Raw genomic sequence first — 6,445 nt, 5'->3', positions numbered from 1 at the left:
GTAGTAGTAGTAGTAGTAGTAGTAGTAGCAGTAGCAGTAGTAGTAGTAGTAGTAGTAGTAGTAGTAGTAGTAGTAGTAGTAGTAGTAGAAGTAGTAGTAGTAGTAGCAGTAGCAGTAGCAGTAGTAGTAGTAGAGTCAAACCTTGTAATACTCCCCCCCCCAAACCTCCTCCCTCCGTAATACCAACAGCCTCGCCCACCGTCAGGTTTTCCCAATGTACCAGAAGGAACACCTACGTAATAATAGCTTTTAAAGACTTTGCACCGCAGTCAACTATCCGCCAACTGTCTGAGTTGTAGGGTCTTTATTAAATTATGTAAATGTGCCCCACTTTACTACAAGCGAGTTGACTGCCAGCTGTAAAACACTACACACGGCAGATGCTTGTTAATCTTTTTCCCAGACACATCTCTGCCAGCTTGTTCTATTTCCAGCACTTCCTGTCGATTTGCTGATGATTTGCGCTGATTATGACCATGCTATCATTTTTATTTACTTAGACCAATTCTTTTTTATATGGATGGAATGAAACTTTAAAGTCGCCTGGAGGAACTTAAAAGGAATCGACAGATAATAAATCACTACATATCTTTCACCAAAAATTATGATTTGGATTCTAACTTGAGTATTAGCGGCGTCAGTCAATGACGTAGCTGTCTAGATGCACGAGGGCAGCTATTCTGTTAAATCATCTACAGTATGGTGGTTTATTTTTTTCCCAAAAATGTATGACAGTATCAATCACCCAGTTATCTGTCTTTATATTTTTACGTTACATCCTACTCAACCTGATTTAGGGGATGGCGAAAGGGGGTGGGGTGGGAGGGAGAAGCCTGCCACTTAAATTGTATAAATTGGGCCGACGAGGACGTAAAACACATACATTTAAACAGAAAAGAACACCTCTTGGTAGATTTGAACCAAAGTTTTTCGCTCAGTACCCTACTGCGATATTGAAGGAGCTCACGGAACGGTTGCAACATTATACTATACCAATATAGGAGCCTGTAAAAACAGATGGTTATGGCCAAAAATTATATACATATACAAGTGACATATTCTTTGGTACTTTTTGTTGCCCTATTCAACACGTCTATGACGTCCAAGGGGATTTACGTTACGCAGAGGGGGACACCAAGCGGACGATTTCTTTACATAATATGAAACGAAGCGTGGAAAAGGTGTTGAGAGGCGGGGTAGAGAAGGGGTGCAATCATAACTACTCCATACTGTAGCAGCACGTTCAATCAAAACTTTAATAGTATTTTTAAAAATCCATGCAGAAAATAAAATCTTTGGTTAGAGTGGGTGCGCTCTCCTTGTCAGACCACCTCCCTGACACTACCCCACCTCCCCTCTCCAAAACGAGAAAATAAATAATTTTGAACATAATATTAAGGCAATGCGTTAAAGTAAATTAAAACGAAAACAAAATAAAACAAGAAAACGAAAAATACAGGCTCTGTCAGTTGTTTTTTTCTTTTACAAGGCTGTGTATCAAGACCTATATGTTCGTTAATTGCAATTTTTTTTTTGGTGCATAGATCTACACTCATAAAAACCACGAAACAAAATTGGCTTCGGAACAAGACACCTGGCGAGAGAGTGCCAGTGGGAAATATATAGAAGAAGGCATGAAAGAGAGGGAGTGTGGGTTGGGGGGGGGGGGGAGAGAGAGAGAGAAAGAGATAAAGATAAAGAGAGGCAGAGACTGACAGACTAACAGACAGACAAACAGACAGCCAGACAGACGGACTGCATATACTATCAGTTACTTACTTACTTACTTAACTTTATCTGTCACTTATACAGCGAGGTCTGGCAGGCACGAAGAGATACAGAACGGGCTGAGTGCTATCTTGCTGTTGTTGTTAGCGAGCCAGAGTGCTATCTTGCAAGAACTCCGACGCTCGACTTTCGGGAGTTTCTGTCACAATGGGCCCAAAATTACTACTGTTTTTGCCCTAGTTCCGTAAAGTTTCAGTTCGTATTTTTTTAGTGCTTACTCCTGTGTCAACGACTGGAATCCAGAGCTTTCAAAGCGATAGGCTTCAAACACAGAAAACTGAAGTTAGTACAACATTGAACTATGCTCGTGGTCAGGTCTTTGGCAAAATTGAAAGCTTTCTGAAGCCGGAACTAACTAGTATATGTGTGCTTTTAGAAGAAGAAGAAGAAGAAGAAGAAGAAGAAGAAGAAGAACAGAGCAAGAGAGAGGGGTACAGACGAGGAGAGAGAGTGAGAGAGAGAGAGAGAGAGAGAGAGAGAGAGAGAGAGAGAGAGAGAGAGAGAGAGAGAGAGAGATGGGGGGGGGGGGGAGTTGAAAAGTGTACTGATCGACACGTCTCTATTGTAGGCCTATATTTTAATTTTGGGGGAAGACGCTCTTCTTTCCAAAAGCTCGTCTACCAAAGATGTGTAGCTTGTTTATCGAAGAAAGGCACCTAGTTCGTGGGCCACAGATTTCAAGTTTTGGAAGACATGAATTACGCCATGTATGGGGCACGAAAAAAAACCAGTGCTCACTGCGTACAAATGAGATGATGTTAAATAGAAACAAACTAAAACTCACCCATCAACAAAAAAAAAACGAACAAACAACATTTTAAAAACAAGAAAATAGAGCAAAAATTGCAGGAAATCTATGTCTTTTCAGCAGTTGAACGACAACCACATCCTGTTATTCACCCCCTCGCCCCAATAACCACACCCCTCAGTGCTTTAACATGCATGCATTATTCCCTTTCTCTTGTAAACGTTTTGCGTCATCATCCACATTTTTTCGTTTTTACCATGTATTTTAAGTCTTTGGCGGACATCATAAAGGCAGAGTGTAATTTTTCAGATAATGCTGCCAAGGTACTTGAATTTTACTTATTTTTGCAAGAGGTTCTCCATAAAGAGTGGTGGGAGAAGTTTCTAGTGATAATCGCAGAAAATCTGTTTTGGACACTAGCATTGTATTTTCGCAATTTTGTAATGTCTTGTTTGGAATCGTGTTCTTAAAAACATATAGGACAATTATACACAAATTACAATCAGCAATCTGCATTTTATGTACTTGAATGCATCACGTTCTAGCTAGGTTTTTAACTTTGCAATGCTTTGCGCTACTAGGCGAAACTTTCCATCGTTCTTCTTACTATCACAATCATAATCAGCAGCAGTTGTATGAGCAGCAGACAAAGCATCTTCGTCGTCAATAAAAGCAATGAAAGACACAAAGAAAGATAATCATAGCAGAAAAAAGCCTAAGGAACTTTTTAGCTGAATTATCAATTGAATAGTAGATAAGCAGTTGAAACCGTTATGACCGCGCGCAATGAACTCAGAGTGATCAACTTGGCAGCTTGCTCTTTTATCCAATCACTTACAACTTTGGTAACCCAGCAGCCAATCAGATGTCTTTAGGGCTCAGCAAGGATGAGCCATTTCCCAAGGACGTTGTTAATGAAACTCTTTTATAAAAAAGGTATAAGACCTAAAAAAAAAAAAAAAGAACAGTGTGCCGAGGGCTCACGCTCTCCTAGCCCTGACAATGGGTGAAAGTTTACAACATACTTTCCCCAACTGACACAGATACCTATGCGCTCATTGGTTCTTTGTTGGGTGCGTTAAACTTTCTTGACCACACGGCCTAATCCAGCGCATAGAAGAAATATTATGTTTGAAGTGCTGTGTGCATGTTTGTGTTTGTGCCGCTAAGATTTAACTGTTATAAATCAAGTCGAACAACTTTTTACGCAACTTTTTCATCACATGAACATTAATTAGAGTAAATTTGAAGGTGACCAGCTTCGTCCCCACCATCAACAAAAATTTAACGAAGAACAAAGAGATGAAAAACAAAGGTAACTATTCTCGTTTGAGTGGTTCTCGAAATGCCGTGGCTCACCGTGAGTATAAAAAAATCATCACTGTTTAGTTCTTATTACTTGCTATTTGGTGGTAAAGAACTGGAAGCAACCTAAGCCCCACCCAAATTTTGGTAAACCAAACCGCCACTGGTAGTAGCAGTAGTAGTAGTAGTAGTAGTAGTAGTAGTAGTAGTAGTAGTAGTAGTAGTAGGTAGTAACAATAACAATAGTAGTAGTTATTGTTGTTGCTGTTGTTGTGGGAGATGGTGGTGTTGTTGTGATAGACCTTTACGCTCGTGTTTTGCATGCATAAATTACAAAGACAGAGCGCATTCTAGTCTAATACCTAACTCGCTACGTAGTGCATGTATTGCACTTTTATTAAATGCTAGTTCTCATGGTAATTCAATTGAAGACCGCAGGAGTTTCAACGGTAATAGTTACACATCAAATGTTGAGGATGACTGTCTTTCTTTCAAGAGTTTTTACGGACTTTTTGGCGTCTTGTCCATGTGCAACTGTTTTAATAATGACACAAATATTTGACCACCGCTGTTTCTCATTAAAATGGCATCGGTGGACAAATAGAACAACTAAAATTCAAAGACAAACATTGAATCTTGTGGCTGATTTCAGCTTTCTCCTATACTTTAATTACTCTACTTCTTTGGAATGCACCCCGCTATTCAAGTAAAGAAGAATGCCAATTGCCAAATTTTCAGCCCTACTGCATCGACAAACTTCGTTACAAACGTAGACGCACAATAAGTCATTACCCTTGAGATAGTCTGTGCATTCCCTCTTTGCTTGACATTTTGTAATTAATCGATCGTACTTTGAGCTATTTCGATGAACTGGCTTACAAAAATACTTCTACATGACGTATTACTGAACGTTTAGTATCCAGCCAAGGCTGAGTTTTATGGAGTTATTCTAGTGTCGAGAAAAAACGCAGATCAAGTGACCTCTGGCCACGTCTGTGGAAAGTCTCAAAGCTAGTTCATAACATCCTGACAAAAGTAGGACTAGTTATTTACACAGTGGTTTTAAGACGGGCGACATACGAGAGGAGAAATAGGGGAATATCAAGAAAGAAAAAAAAAGACCAGTTCTTTTTTTTTTATGTGAAGAAATGGAGAAAATGAAATACACAGGGAAATGGTGTTGGGGTGAAAAGAAAGAGAAGAAAAAGAATAAAGTAACAACACAAAAAGGCAACTTAGCAAGAAAACTGTTTTAATGATAAATAGTTTATTGTACATTAATGCATTCTGTGTCTTTGATAATATCACTGGGTTTCTCTGAACATCTTAGTATTTTATAATGTTGATTATATTTAGATCATTTAAAAAACAACGAATATAGTGACCCCGACTATAATTATAACAGCAACAACAATAATGATACATTGAGAGCAACATTAGCTGCAAGAGCAATGAAATAGAAAAATACCTTTATGATAATTATAAGAACATTCTTCATGCGAAACTAATTTAGACATTTCAAATGTTCTTCAGTTTGATTTGCGTTCGTCTCCCACAATGTGCCCTTTGCAGACGAATGTCACTCTTTTCAGTGGCCCATTGCAGATAAAGCCTGTGGCTAAATTGTTTTTCAGGGTCGTGCTGGGAAATCTCACTTCTTTTGGGCACACCACATACCACAACTCTATTCATAATAAATGGCACAAGCCTATGGTACAGACATGACAATATTATGTCTGCGGCTGACAGGGAAGGCCACAGCAAGCAAACACAATTTTGTGTTTATGTACTCTGGGCGGTTGAGTCAAAAGTGTGTGTGGAGTTGGGGGGAGGAGATGTGCTTCACTTCCTCTTGAATGAATTGCAAGGCAACCGCGCTGGGTTCTTTTCTCCAAGACCCAACACCCCCCCCCCACATCTCCCTCTTTCTCTTTTCTTCAAGTTAAAAAAACAAAACAAAAACAAAAACAACTAATTCTGCGCGTTCCTTTCACGTCACCCTCTAAAAGAATTTTTAACATTAGCGTACATGTAGTTGGATTCACTGCCTCTATTGTAGCACATGCATGTATTTCTGTGGAAAAACAAGTCAGAATAGCGCCATAGGCCCCAATAAGAGACCTGATCTGGTGAGAAAACCCCCCCACAATAATTCTCTTCACAGCCGAAAACGTATATACATGGGTTGTTTGTCAGGAAAACTCGCTCGTCGTGAAGGTATTTTGTTTAAACTAATAAGTTCTGCTTGTATTGTTGATCTTCTCCGCAAAAAAAACTAACATCTTCAGAGTACTTGTATGAAAGTGTGCGGGGTTTGTGCAAGAACGAGACAATAGTTATAAATGCTTATCCTTGTTCTAGAACACTTAAACAACCAAAAGATAAACCTGCACGTATTGCGTCTTTATCCATCTCACTGCTGCAATTTCAGAATCGAAAACCAATTTAACCGGTGGAAAATGGGATGGGTAGAAACAAGTGCGGAAGGGTGTTCGGGGTAAGGAAGATCAAAAGAGAGAGAGAGAGAGAGAGAGAGAGAGAGAGAGAGAGAAAGAGAGAGAGACAGAGAGACAGAGACAGAGAGAGACAGAGAGAGACAGAGAG

The 6,445-nt window shown here is 39.5% G+C and overlaps 1 protein-coding gene across 1 annotated transcript in view; it reads right to left on the bottom strand.

Annotated features, from left to right (window-relative positions):
• The window catches only part of LOC101849264 (uncharacterized transporter slc-17.2), a gene marked incomplete in the record, with an annotated part of 21,209 nt that extends 19,076 nt beyond the window's left edge, over nucleotides 1–2,133 (bottom strand). Inside the window, 1 exon segment of the mRNA XM_013087157.2 lies at nucleotides 1,793–2,133.
• Nucleotides 2,134–6,445: the final 4,312 nt, after the last annotated feature.

This window comes from Aplysia californica, unplaced genomic scaffold (assembly GCF_000002075.1).
Source record: "Aplysia californica isolate F4 #8 unplaced genomic scaffold, AplCal3.0 scaffold00020, whole genome shotgun sequence".
Taxonomy (NCBI): Eukaryota; Metazoa; Mollusca; class Gastropoda; order Aplysiida; family Aplysiidae; genus Aplysia; species Aplysia californica.
This window is presented reverse-complemented; position numbering and strand designations above follow the sequence as displayed.